Source organism: Agelaius tricolor, unplaced genomic scaffold, assembly GCF_023055355.1.
Source record: "Agelaius tricolor isolate 1412-34295 unplaced genomic scaffold, bAgeTri1.0.p SCAF_5, whole genome shotgun sequence".
NCBI lineage: Eukaryota > Metazoa > Chordata > Aves > Passeriformes > Icteridae > Agelaius > Agelaius tricolor.
This window is the reverse complement of record NW_027269265.1, coordinates 11480257-11494705: the sequence shown is the minus strand read 5'-3', so window position 1 is coordinate 11494705 and position 14449 is coordinate 11480257. Positions and strand designations below refer to the sequence as shown.

At 36.4% G+C, this 14449-nt stretch overlaps 1 protein-coding gene across 2 annotated transcripts in view; it reads left to right on the top strand.

Moving 5' to 3' along the window:
* Positions 1-14449, top strand: part of DIO3 (iodothyronine deiodinase 3) — a 114778-nt gene that overhangs the window by 87521 nt on the left and 12808 nt on the right. For both annotated transcript variants that reach the window (XR_011679124.1, XR_011679123.1), the window contains one exon: positions 7185-7293. The gene's annotated coding sequence lies outside the window, so the exon portion shown is untranslated. The remainder of the gene's footprint in view (positions 1-7184; positions 7294-14449) is intronic.

Here is a 14449-nt window from a genome sequence, read left to right as displayed (position 1 = left end):
GGCAGAATCTTACTGCTACATTTATTTATAATAAGTACTTAATAAACAGCTAGGAAAAAATATAAACTGAAAGGAGGGCATATGCATCCACAGATCACAGAAGAATTACTAAGATGATTTATGAACCACTGACAATTAAACTGGTATGGCAAGAGGAACAGGTACTGAGAAATGAAATAAATTCCAAAGAGAGAAATACGGTTAATACTTTTCACAAGGAAGTCCAAGGAATTCCAGTACTTGCTTTCCACTATCTCTTCTCCTTCCAGAAAAGCAATTGGATCCATGCTATTAGGAAAAAAAAATTTATGGACCCAGTGAGAGATCAAGAGCAGACTAGGACCATAAGCAACAGTAGAAAATGAATAGGATCAAAAGATCACAGGATAATTCAGGTTGGAAGGTACCTCTGAAGTTTATCCAGTCCAGCCTACAGCTGAAAGCAGGGTCAGCTGTGAGATCTGTCCAACTTATTCATATAGAGCTTGGTCTTGAAAACCTTCAAGGACTGCACAATTTCTCTTAGCAATCTCTTCTGATTCCTGAGATCCTGATCTGTTCTTGACTGCCAAACTGCAAAAAAGCTTTTCCTTAAATCCAGCCTGACCTTTTCTTTTTTTCAACTCCTGCCCATTATCTCTAATCATCCCACTATGCAGCACAGGCTCCATCTTCCAAGACCCCCTGAAAGCCATATCTTCTCCACGTTGAACAAGCCTCAGCTTCTCCTCCTGAGGCAAATCCTTCAATCCCTGACTGTCTTGGTGGCCCTTTGCTAAGCTTGCTCCAGTTTTAAATTGAACTCACAGATCCTGGCAAGATCTATAGTACTCTCACTTCAGAGATAACCATAATGCAGTGATGAATAGTCTATCTGGATCAGTTTGGAATTTTTCATCGAAAAGAACTGATAATATATAAAAGACACTATTTGAAAAGATCTCCCTATTCAGGAATGAAGATAAAGTATTCCTTAAGTTTTAATGAGATTGAAGTCCCACTTACACAATTGCATTTAAGAATCTAGTTGCATTTATTAACGGGGATAGACTTAAGCACATGTTGAAGCACTTTCCTGAATCTGGGCAAGAGATGTTATACGTAAAATACAACCTGTAACTGGACTCTATATCTGATTACAATGCCTTTCAAAACTTTACCCACAAATTATTCATATTTTCCCAAACCCTTACAAAGCCTTATGAACTGCAAAGTAATTAAAAGACCAAAGCAAAAGGTAATGGAAGAACATATATCAAGTTTGGAAAGAGGTGGTACCAAATGCAACAGAGTTCACTCACTTAAGTATTACTTAAGATTTCCGTTAGCTATCCATGGTGACAGATAAACAGCACTTATATTTTTAAATTATGTTGTGCCATTATAAATGTTAGTGAAAAGAGTGAAATACTTTGCAAAGGAGTCTGAAAATACCAGACTATGGAAGCCAACACTGCTTGCCTTGCTGATACAAAATTCCTATTAAACAATAAGGTGTGCAGAATTTGGCTTCTGGAAATAGGAAATAAAGGAACAAATCCAAAGCTCACTGAAGTAAAGAGGAGACATTCTTCTGACCTCAATGGGCTTTGGAAATCACCCAAAATGAGATTCATTCTGGAAAAATGCAAGCTGAAGGAAATAATAATTCAAAAATATCTGGGAGAGAGATGTTTGGAAAACCTGGAAATCAAGGAATACCTAGGAGAGTTGTGTAATATATGATACGTGACAAGAGCTTATGAACACTGTTACAAGACTTTTCTAAAACCTTATTAGTCTGGAAATGAAGAAAGAATAGATGATAGAAGAAAACCCATTCCATCCAATGAGGGAGCAGAAGTTGGAGGGATATCACATCACAGTGCAGGCAGGTTGTTTTGTATGGAATCTAAAATGTGACAAGCATCAAACCAAAACACATCACCAAAGCTAGTTGTCCCATTTAAGAAAACACTAATTTCTCAGCTGTTTTCCCAGATTAGAGTCTGCCAGTATCTACAAAGATCAAATGCACACAGTGTTTGCATACAGGAATCTATGGTCAGCCTTCAAAATGACATAAGTGTCACATTTGTGATGTGGTCCTCTTCTCATTTCAGTGATGGAGGTTGACAGAGATTTTTAAGATTTCATTTTTCCCATTATACAAACATCCTGTGCTAATCCAAGGATGACCCCCTTTAGTGGAAGGATGCCCACTTTCAACCTCCTGTACACCTTGCTGCTGTCAGATGGAGAAAAGGTTTCAAGGATATGCATAGACCTCAGTGGAATGAAGGTCTGACCTTATTGTCAGGATCAAATAGACTCAACATGCATGTTAGAAATTCTCAGGATTCCTGTCCTCAACAATTATTTCCTACAATTTCATTGATGAGAAGTGGATAAGGACATCTGCAAGCACGTGCTATATAGCAGAAGGTGATAAAGGTAGTTTCCCCCCAGCTGGTCTGCTGAAAGAAGCACCTCTTCTGTCTCCACTTATTCAGTGAAAGAACCTAAGAATGGTTTGTATAAAGAGTAAACTGGTTATATTGAAAGACTGGCAGGCTGACTAATGCACCTACTGAAATTCAGAGTGGTTTGATCCTTCCTCTCTGTCTCTACTGTTGCTGTTGAGGAGAGGACTTGATTTCTCACCAAAATAACCAAACAAATCACTCAAACCCAAACTGCAACACAAACCATGTGTAGCTCAACAAGTAAGATTAATGTGGATTGCAATTTACTTCTTCATTGGTCCTATTGTTTCTATATCATTTTTCTTTTAAGACTTAGATAAGTGAAGACAAGCAGAAATTTCTGAATAAATATATTGGAATAAATAATTATAAGATGATTGTGATAACGATTACAAAGCTCCAAGTTAATCCAGAATAAGGGTCATACACTGTAGATTATATGCTATTTAGTACCATCATTTCTGGTTTAAAATCCTTCTATTCTTAGATTTTAAAACAAGAATCTTTTTTTTTTTTTTGGAATTGTATAACTGACTCTTCAGAGAAAATGTTGGAAAACATATTATTTTGAAATATTCATCCTTATGCTTCATATATTCTTGGACCACTTCACACTTAAAGCTCAAAGGCTTTTGCTAGAAAATTATGCCTCAACATGACTGCAATTCTATCAGTGATCTCAATCCTGTGAAATTCTGAGCACTAATTTTGATTAATCCTCAGGTTTTCTCTGTATCTAATCTTTTGTGACATCATAAAAAGTTTGATGGAATGAAATCACAGAGAAAGAACTAATTCTCATGGGCAGGAAGAAAAAGGAGCACATGGATTTTAAAACACAAAGATTGTAAAGTTCTACAGTAAAAATGGGAAAAGAGAAATTGTGGATAACATGACATACAAGAGAACCCTTCTGATTAAACTGCTTTGGAAAATCTTTTTATAAATCTTCAGTATGTTTTTTAGAAAGTAGAGTCCTATGCTCTTACTCTAAATCCTCCCTGATTTTATAACATTAATACTGGAAAAAATCAAATCTCTTGCCTGAAAGCTATAGTTTCAATTAACAAGGATGTTAAGCATTTTTTTCAGATACATGAAAAGAGTGACAGGATTATAGACCACCAAATTGGTGGTATTTTAAGAATCTGACAGGCTCAGCACCATGTGCCATTCTAGCCTCTCTGTGTATCCTTTGTGGTTAAAACTCTTAAGCACTTTAAATTCTTTTGGTCAGTATTTTTTTCCTTTTAGGGGAGACAACTAGAAGCACATTCCAAGTAACTATTTATGGTGTACAGAAAATTATAAGATACTAAAATCACCTCTTTGAAGGTGTTTCCAGGCGTTGTATAGTAAAACAAATATTTTATTTGTACAAAAAAAAAAAAAGTTGTTGTTTTAAATCTAGAATATAATTATCTATGTTCCAAATCAAATGAAAGACAGAAACAGCACAAACACACAGCAAAATAATACATGTCAAATCCTAAAGCCTTTACTTGGACAAATCTCCCATCAAGCTTTGGTGGCAGCTTTGCCTGATGAAATATGGCTGAGCCAGACCTGAAATAAGCAAAAATTTAAGAAACCACATGAGTGGAATAAGTTATGGAACAACAAATGAAATATTTATTTTTGTTGTCTGGGAAATAATGACAATTTAGTGCATTATTAGTATGAAAGTAGAACTGCACTAAACCAGCAGTCCTCAGATACATTTATCCAGATACAACAGAGGACCAAAAAGATGTTGGAAGAAGCAGATGACTTTCCAGAATATTTGATACAGGCTGGAAGAAATATGGGAACAAATTTTTCAAATCATCAAGCTCTGGCAAAAAAAAAATCTGACTGTAGCTTTGCATAGCTTCACTTAAAAATGGCTCCATCCTCTCATGTTTCTTCTTTTCCAATGAACAAGACAAAACTGTGGACTGGTCCTGTGCAGATGACATATCTGCATGTTGGGGTTCGTGGTGGGAAAGAGGCCAAAGCTGCTGTGCTGCAGCCAGGAAAGAAACACCCCTGGGAGGAGGTTCCCTGGAGCCTGGCAGCTGGGCAGGAGCTGGGGGCCATGCAGACTGTCCCACTGGGCAGAGCAGCACTTGGGAGACAGGGATGAGAGGAGCTGCCAAGCACCTGCAGCTGGTAGATCAGGTCATGCAGCAGGAGACAGATTCTGGCACTGTGCTAGGAAAGTCTGTAAGACATACCCCTATCTGTGGGGGTGAGTGCATTCTGGAGCCAAATCTATGAGTCTCACACTCGGTGCACAAAAACTTAGCAGCTCAGATGGATGGGTAAAATCTGTATCTGTGTAGAAACTGCATGGCATGAAAGCTTTACAGTTCTGCAGAGGAATCTGGTTCTGCTCTGTACCATCTGTGCACCAATTGTGTGGATTGTTTGTTGAGCTTTGTTTGGTTGGGTTTTTTTCATTCGAGAAAGATACATAAGTCAGTAAAAAGAATGCATTTCAGGTCAGTTTAGTTCCTGAGCTACTCTTTTTGGACCTTGCCACTTCTGATTATAGGCTCAAATTTTGTACAAGAGTTAAAAAATTGATTTGTGCCTAATTAGTGTTTTCTGCAATTTATTTAATTTCAAAGACAACAATTTAATTTCAAACTTTGCTCAAATTAGAGGGAAAAGTAGAAAAAAATCTGGAAATGCAGAAAATGTAAGATTAGAGATCTGATTTTCAATTTTAGATCCTTACAGCTGACAGTATATTTCTATGTGCATATAATACACTCACAGTCTGTTGAAATACAGTGACCATGTGAGAGTAAATATTTGCCAGAGCCAGACCATGAAGTGGATGCTTCCATTAGGTTTGTGCTTATACCAATACTGATATAATGTGTTTGTTTGCATGTATTCTTACAATATGCCCACAAATTAGACTGAACCATTTTTAGCAACAAGGAAATGCAACAAGAAAAAAAATAATAAAGCTTATACATACATTAAACATTTATATAACAATGCATGTTCTATGCACATAACAATAAACACATTTCAGTCTAGGAGCATGCAGTAAACACATTTCAGATGACAATTTAAAATGAATGTCCACAGGTACTCCAAACATAGTGTGGTATTTTTGGAGTGAAATCCAAAGCTATTAAAACAAATAGGAGACCTTGCTTAATCAGGATTTTGCAGACTGCAGAAGTCCAGAGGAGGATCCAAGGGAATCCTTGAGGAAATTTAAGATCATATGACATGAAGGTGAAAAAAGGCATCACTCCTATCTGCTTCTCCAGAGGCTTCTCTTGACTCACAGGAAACACAGCACCTTATGCTCTCAATCAACTGAAAGCATGATGGACTAAGACTTGCATAAACACTGGTAAATGTCTTACAGGAATGTTTTTTAAAATCATGATGTTCTTTTCTGGCTTCTGGGGTTTTGGCAGGAACTCCAGTCTCTAGGCCCATTTCTGCACACACAGTTTAATGATGGGCTTGATTAAGAGACAGTAATTCCCAAGAGGTTTTGCTATCTTACTTATTGACATGAACACGAGTACAATGCCAAAATCAAATGGTTACGTCACAAACCAATGAAAATTCACAGATGCAAAAGCATGATGGATTCTCTATTTTTCAGGTTTCATGTATTTCTATTGGTCCTACTGCATATAATCTATAATGCTTCATAATATGGGCAACAACCAATCTGGCCTCACAAGACCTTTTGCCAAACAACAAGTAGCAAAAATGTCAGCCTACATCTGCCCATGAGGGAATTACATTGAGGTCCAGTTATATTTGTCCCAGTAACTCTGTCTGCCAAGTGAGCCAGCTTCCCTCAAATGAGAATTTAAAGGAAGAACACAGATGTTGGTTCTGGGATAAGCTAAGACTAGACTGCAAAGGCAAATTCTAGACAGTGAACTCTGTTGCTGGGTAGTTCAGGAGTCAACCTCAAAGGAAAACAAGGCAATGAGTTCATAAAAATGAACTGGTTGACCTCCTACACAGGATTACAAATTTACAGCGAGGTCAGTAGGATTTTTAAGCATATAATATATCTCAGGACAGGACTTAATATCCTTTCAAAACTGGCTTTTCATAATTGAAAGGCAATATAAAGAAAACATCCTTGACATCCCCTGTATTTAACTAATGACACTGAACTTCTGACCAGTTCACCATTTTCTTTTTCCTCTCCCTGGCAGACTCAAGGAGAAGAACCCTCTCCTATGGCTCTACATTCCATAAAAACTCAGTTTCCTGAAGTCTTCTCTCTTGCAGGAGAAAGTGGAGATGATCCACAGCCTGCAACTCTACCATATATTCCTTTGCTGGAATAAGAAATGTTTTTAGATCAACAGCTTAAGAAGCCAATGGAGCATCTGTGTGCCAACATTTAAGTCTCTTTTCAGCTGTGAGAATTCCATGCTTTCTAAAAGTCTTGCCTTCTCATAGGAAGATGGCCAAAATCTCCCAGATAGGAGTTTGTGGCAGAAATCTACAAATTTGGATCACTAATCACTGCTTTTGAATATATATCAGCATACATGAATACATTATTCTGTACTTCTTGATTTCTCTTTTATTATTTCCTTCAGTTTGACCTCCATCTGAATTCCAGTTTGTTATGAAATTTTGAATGTTTTATTTTTCTTTCTTTTTCAGTCTTGTGGTTGTTCTCATTCTGGCATTTAGTGACTTTTCCCTTCACTTGTTCCTTTGTATTTCTTTAAGGCAACGAGCCATTCCTGTGGTGCTGGATGGGGATGGGGAAAATTGCCAGCAAAATTTTTGGTGCACGTGCAGTAAAAATCCTCTCCCCACAAATTCAGGTCTGTAAAAGGTAAGTCTAGGTGGAGTTTCCACAAACAGTGGCACATTCTTTCAGGAGGTAAGTCATCATTTGTCTCAATTACTCACACATATTATATGCTTATGTATTTATCACTTACTATGATAATTAACAAGTATTTATTAGACATATGAGGCATATTAGACATGTGAATATGAGTGCAAGCATAATATTTTTCAATATTCCAAGTATTCCACAATATTAAATATTCCAAGTAGCACAATGAATTCTCAAACAGCTTAGTGCTGCAAATACCATTTCACTAACAGAACAAAAAGTATCTGTCAACCAACTAAAAACATTCACATACAATAAAACACAAATATGTTCCTTGTATCTTATAACATTTGTAGAAAATTTTTAGACAATTCTATTTCTCACAAAAAATATTTTCATCTAAGTTATCTATATGAAATTTTATATTCCATTTGCTGTACTAGAAACTCAACAGTATTATAATCTCCAAGAAAAAAAATAGTGAAATGAACTAGATAGATAAAATCCTTGCTTTCTTTTTCATTATTATGACAAACTGCAAAACTCAAATATTGAATCTGAGAAATATACATTACATTGTAGTTAACATAAGTGTGATGCAAAACCCACTGATATATTTGGAAAACAAATTAGTTTTACAACTCACACAGAAAGTCGTCAAACTGAGAATCAAATACAGCAGAGAAAAAAGCTGGAAAGCAATATAAACTGTGTAAAGGTTAGTGATGGTGCAATGAAACTTTGACTATTGTGTTCCATGCCACTTCAAGAGATGTTTAGCTGAAAGAGAAAGGTGTCAAAGACAAGTAATGAAAATGTGGTTACAGGCACAATATGACCCTATTATAAGAAGAGACTGAAATGAATAAGTGATAATATGACACAGACATCAGATAATTAAATTTCGGCAGTAAATGCCAAGAGCAGTTATGTCCACAATGTTATTTCACAGGAATTCTCAGCAAAGAACTACATAAAGGAAACTTCATGGTTTTGATCACTACTGTAAATGTAACAAAGAAAGAAAATGGAGGGGCTCAGTCATAACCTTCAACTGCCTGCCAAAGTAAACAAGAAGGCGTTTGGTTTTCAGCCAATAAAGATGAAGTGAAAAATGAAAGTGGGAAAGCTCTGCATAGAGCTTTTTCTGGTAGAGAAAGACAGGCAGATGTGCATGATGCTTTATTTATGGCTTTGGTAGAATACAAATGATTTAAAACGAATCTAAGCCCTTTTTTAAAAAAATATTAAAAATTAGAAAGTATTAGTCCTTCAGATGTCTGCTGAAGATGTTAAACAAGGTACAGAAACTTGGCAAAAGTGGAAAATCAATTGGGAAAGTGAACTTTTCTTTATCAATGTTGTTTCCCATAGAAGTTAAACTCAACTATGGCATTAAGCTTCCAGCTGCATTATCAGGTTATCTAACATACATTTTTCAAGACAAGACTGCCAGAGAACACTGATAGATGATAGATGAGAAAGAGTTAGCAAGACAGAGGCACAAACTATTTCCGGAGTTAACACCTTGTACAACAGGACATAAATCAGCAAAGTAATAAATTCTGCAAAACATTTTTTAACACATTTCATGATAACATAATTCATATTTCCACAGATGTTTGACAAAAAGTAATTGCATTTTCCATTTTGGCCATTACACAACTTCCTCAAATCAGTTTTGAAGTTAGCCCTCACACTGCTTCTGCAGATGGATAAATGATCAGTGTTTCCTCCAATTCAGGAAGTGTAGGCACACCACACCACTGCATGCAAATTAAACTTCTTTTGAAATCGAAACCAGCAATAGTTTGATATTGGAAAGATTTTTTTTCTAAAATAATTCACAATTTAAGGGTCATTCAGAGGCTGAGATCAACAACCCCTAGCCCAATAAGAGTGTACTAGATTGTATAGAGAGAGAGACACACTGACCTTTTAGATTCAGCCTGCTGCTATCCATTTGTGTGGCCATCTCTTTCTCGATTTCCTACTTGCTTTTTCCCCTTTAAGGAGATATTTAATGATTTCTTTGATAACGCTTCCTGGTAGAAAGGTAAGAGATGATTGTTCATTGTTAAAAGTGATAAAGTGCTCATTTCCCATTGTTAAAGAAAAAGAATGTGGTTCATTGGTAATTGTCTTATTAAATACTTGATGTACTCTTTGACACTATGACAGATCATTGACTGCAAATACTCCCAGAAATTCTGTCTTCCAGCCCAGGATGAAACTTAAAACATTACTTTATGTCAAAATTGAAAGGGAGGAAACTGAAAGATGTAGAGTGAATGGAGAACTATTGCAATACTGTCTTACATTCTCTGCTGTGTTCAGTATCATGTCGATTAAAATATGCTTATCAAGACATTTTCAATATCTTTCCACTAAGTATACCATTATGTTCTATGACATGACTTAAGAAAGCATGAGATCCTAAATTATAAGGAAAGCAAGCTGAAGGAATTATGGAACAAAAAATACTTCAACAAGCAATATTCACCACTAGAGAATCTAGAGAAAGAAACAGAAATTATGACTATCAGAAGTTCTACCTATTCAGGAGGAAGCATTTTAAAATAATTTTAAAACATTTTACATTGACATGTATTTATCCTCTATATACTGAACACAGTGACAAACAAGTGTAACACAAGGAACAAAGCCAATTTTAAGGGAAAAAAAAATGTTTGCTATTCAAGCCATGGATCTAGTAACAGATGGAAATTGAACCTTTTCGACTGTTCTTACCATAATGACTACTAGGAGAACTTACTAAGTCCAATTATAGCCACAATTAGCACTTTTTAAGGACATAGATGTATAAAGAACCGAGACAGATCTAACACCAATAAAAAAGTACCCTGCTTTCTGTTATGTTGGCTTATCAGACTCTGCAACTGGAAAAGGATTCATCTTTTTCACCACTTCCCCAGATTTTCCCTCTTCTGGCTTCCAGGGAACAGATTTGTCTTCATGATTTTTAGTGACACCTTCAGTTCTCTAAGAAAAATGCACTACGCAGTTTTTTCCCCGTGGTGCAACCCCAGCACAGTGCCCTCTATCCCATTTCTCCACCAATAACAAGTCACTGGGCAGAGCCAGAGGGCACAAAGTGAAGTTTTCCTGTGGTTTTTGGATCATCCCAGTGGGGCCATTGGCAGTCAGCATACGTGGGACAGACCAACTCAGAGCACTCTTCTAATAACAGAGAACTTAAACAGAACTTTCTTCCCTTTCTCTTAGGCAGCTCCATGGTACATCCCACTTGCAGCTCAAGGTCCAGCAATGTCTCCTAAGCTATGACAGAACAGACAAACAGAATCCTAGTACTGTTTAACTCTCACTTTCCAACACACTCTGTCTTCCTATAGCTCCTTCTTGTAGAATTTCATCTCATGTCATTTATAGACATATTCTAAACATTATCTGGAGAAGAAATATTAACCCACAAAGCAGGCTGAATGCCTCTTAAAAAGAACTTCTGACATCAGGAGGTTGTTGATACACAATTATTGTTTATTTAAAGAGCTTCTGAGAAACTGTGAGAAGGCTCATTGCTATTTATCCCAAAGCATGGATGTTAGCCTGCAGTTGGAATGGAAACAGATTAATGTTTCCAATGAAAAAAACCCCTTCTAGCCAAATTTTAATTGAAGCTAGATAGCAATTGAAACATTTTTTTTCGCCTGGGGAATTGAAGACTCTGAAAACAAAATTGTATCAATGAATTTGGGATTATTTTAATACTAAAAGTCTAAACAATATAAATTATATAAAGAAAACTATTTAGAAATTCTTTTGTGAACAGAGAAAAGCCAAAACTTTTTTCCAGAAAATACTGAGGTGGATACTGATGTGTTTTTCCAATGTGAAAATACTTATCTGTTGGCAATCTGATATCCCCAGCTCTGTCTGCTCATGATCATAGACTAATTCTCAAAATTAATTCTTAAGATCTTCATTCCACAGTTTTAAAAGAAGTATTAATGTGTTCTGAAGGCTTTGTTCTCTCCTAGAATTTCACATTCGTCATTAAACAATCACTTTTCATTGTATACGCTGCTTACAACTTGCAGCAATGTTTATCTGTAATTAACAGTGATCCAACAAATATTCTGGAACAGATTAATTGTTTGTCACTACAACTCACAGTCTTGTCTAAAAAAGAAGAGATGCTGATATTCTGTAATTCAGATAAATAAAAATATAAGGCATCCAAATATGCAATTGTTTGCGCTTTTTTTTGTTACCAAGACACATATACTAAAATCTGTTCAGCAAAGCAGTTTGGAATCCTTAATTTTTTCTAGGAAAGTTTTGTACAGAAGCTTCCTCTGTAATTCATACTTACCTTCACACATACACCTTACTAGATCCTAACTAAATACTCTGGATCAAGTCCATAGCTGCAGTGTTCTATAAACGAGGAGTGTCTGGAAAAATTAATCTTAAAATGTTTGGACCTCTGAAAAGATCAAAACTAGTTCAAGTCTGCATAAAACATGAGATCATTGTGAAATCAAAATGGAGTCAATAGCTATGCAGAAAAGTTGTGGAGGCTCAGATGGGGAACTTACAGGTGTGTCTTAGCAGTGCCTAGACTAGAGATATTATACAGAGATTCCATTGTGTTTAAAAGACAAGAACATCATGAGTCCTGAAGAACTGTTTTCTAAGGATTAACAGTAATTCCATCATATAGAATATTACTGTTATGCAGTACTATCTATTCCCTTTAGTAATTAATTACCTCTGGTAAAAGACAGTTTATTCACTTTGAAATACTGGTTGACTTCTGCTCTCAAGTGTTTTGGTTGCTAGACATGCTGAAGCCAGGATGCCTAGCTTGCCAGTTATTTCAATAATCTCTTTCAGTAGCCAGAGTCTCCATCCAAAATCTGAGTACAGAATGTAGAAAATAGGGGCATCCTGTGTCTATTGCAAGTTCTCTGTCTCGGAGGAAACATAAATCAAAAATCTAAAACGAATAATGCATGGCCAAGGCTTACAATCTTCAAAGCCTGTCAAGGCACAGATCATCTCATATCAGTAATTAGTAAAACATTGTTCCCTTTGCAAGAGAACACTCCTAGCCAACAGAACTGGTCTGAGAATTCTAAAGACTGTAGAGTGGAGCTTAATTCTGGAAATGAAAATGGAGGAATGACTAGACAGCAAATTCTCTATGAGTATTGTATGTCCCAAGGTGGCCAGTGTTCTGTGACTATGTAAATCACCACTGCTGAACAGGTAGGACAATAGAATGGGAACTATGTCTGCCATATCAAGAACAGTCAGGAGTGATGTCATGGCTGAGAGACCATCTGGCCTTCATTAAAACAGAGAAGGAAGTATTAGGAGAAAAAAAACACCGAGAAGAAACCATTTGAATCTGTGTCTAGAAAACAAAGCCAAATACTTCAGCAGCCAACACTGCAATGGTGTTGAGAAATAAGCAAGCCCACTTAGACTGAGGAGAGAGGAAGTTGATCCACATAAGCCAATTCAAGAAGCAGACAGCCTTGGAGTAAAACACACACATACACTATGTGTGATGGGTAGTGATACGGAGAATTTAGACTCTCTGGAATAAGCTCTTTTAGTGATCAGAGAGAAGATAAACATAATACAAAAGCTTTCTTAACTCCTGAGAAGAAAACCTCAAAGTCTAGCTGCCTTTTGCACAGTATTTGCATCTTGAACAATTAGCAAAGAGAAAACCCCTGAGAAATATGGCTCTAATTGAGAAAACAAAGGTAATCCCACATGTAGGCTTGGCCAGGTGACTTAACCGTTGCATGTTCTGCACAACCAAAATGAGGTTTTGGACTAAATCCTCAGTTCAGGAGAAGCAAATCTATTAATTGCAAAAAATCCACAAATCATTCCCTTTCAACAAGAGAAGTTCCTTATCTGAAGACCAACAGCACACCTCTACTTATACCACAAGGACAAAATTTTGGATCTTGCGTGCCTGTGATGTAGCAAAGCCATTGTAATAGCTAACATGGACCCATTTCAAGAACTTGTGGTTTGAGAACAGACACCATTTAAGACCAGAGGGCATATCTAGGACTTGACTTTTTTCCCCAGCAACAATAACCTTTGAAGAAAGAATATAGTCTCTGAAAAGGTTGATCAGGCAGTAAATGGAAACAGCAGTGCTAAATATGCAAGGCATTTTGGGGGCCTGTTTCTTCAAATAAATACAGATTTGGGGCAGGTGCCAGACTTAGAGGGAGAACAGAAATTTGGGGACTGTTCCTCATCAAAGAGATTATCCAATAATAGGGAAATACCAGAAGAATCCCCTTCCCACAAGGTAAACTGCACGTCTGTTCTTTCCTTAAGCCACAACTAACATACCATGCCTAAAATATGAAGTTGTTCAAAGGAGTAACGACACACATTCTTGGTGCACACAATATCACCCTTAAAACTACAGTAGCAATAGCCCTGAAAATGTAAATAGTGTTACAGTGTTTACCTCTCTACTTGATCACACAAAAAACCACCCCAGAAAATCTTTTATCCTTCAATGTGTCCAACTGCACATCGGTGCCCAAGGTCCTACTTCTTAAAACAAGGTCAAAACAGAAAGCTATTAATTCCAACAATGCAGGATCCAATTCTATATGTAGCACTGGAGGAGAGACTCATATTTTCAGGTACATCATTAGTCAAAGACCAATTTCTTAAGTATTGCAGTATTTATTGCAAAAATTCTATGTGAACATAATAAAGGGTTAAACTTAAATATTTGAAATCAAAACACTTATCAATTCTCTCCACTTTTATCCCTATTCATATCATAACTCCTCAAAAAATAGTGAATTACTTAAACAGTTGCAGCTGGTACAGAATGCATTTTGAATACCCATTAATTTCCACAGCTTAAGCAGCAGTATGCTTTGGCTTGAACAGTCAAAGGATGCCTCAAATTTGATTAATCTCTTCCTCAAATAAGTGTTTTCTACTTTGTGTGAAAAAAAACTAGTAGTCAAACTAACAAAAGCAGGAAATTAAACAGTTTCAGAGTCAAGAAAGGGCTGAAAAAAAAAACCCATAAACTACATTAGATGTGACCAAAAAAAAAAGAGTGGAATGACCAATTAATTGAGAACCTAAACAAATGTAGAAGTTTGAT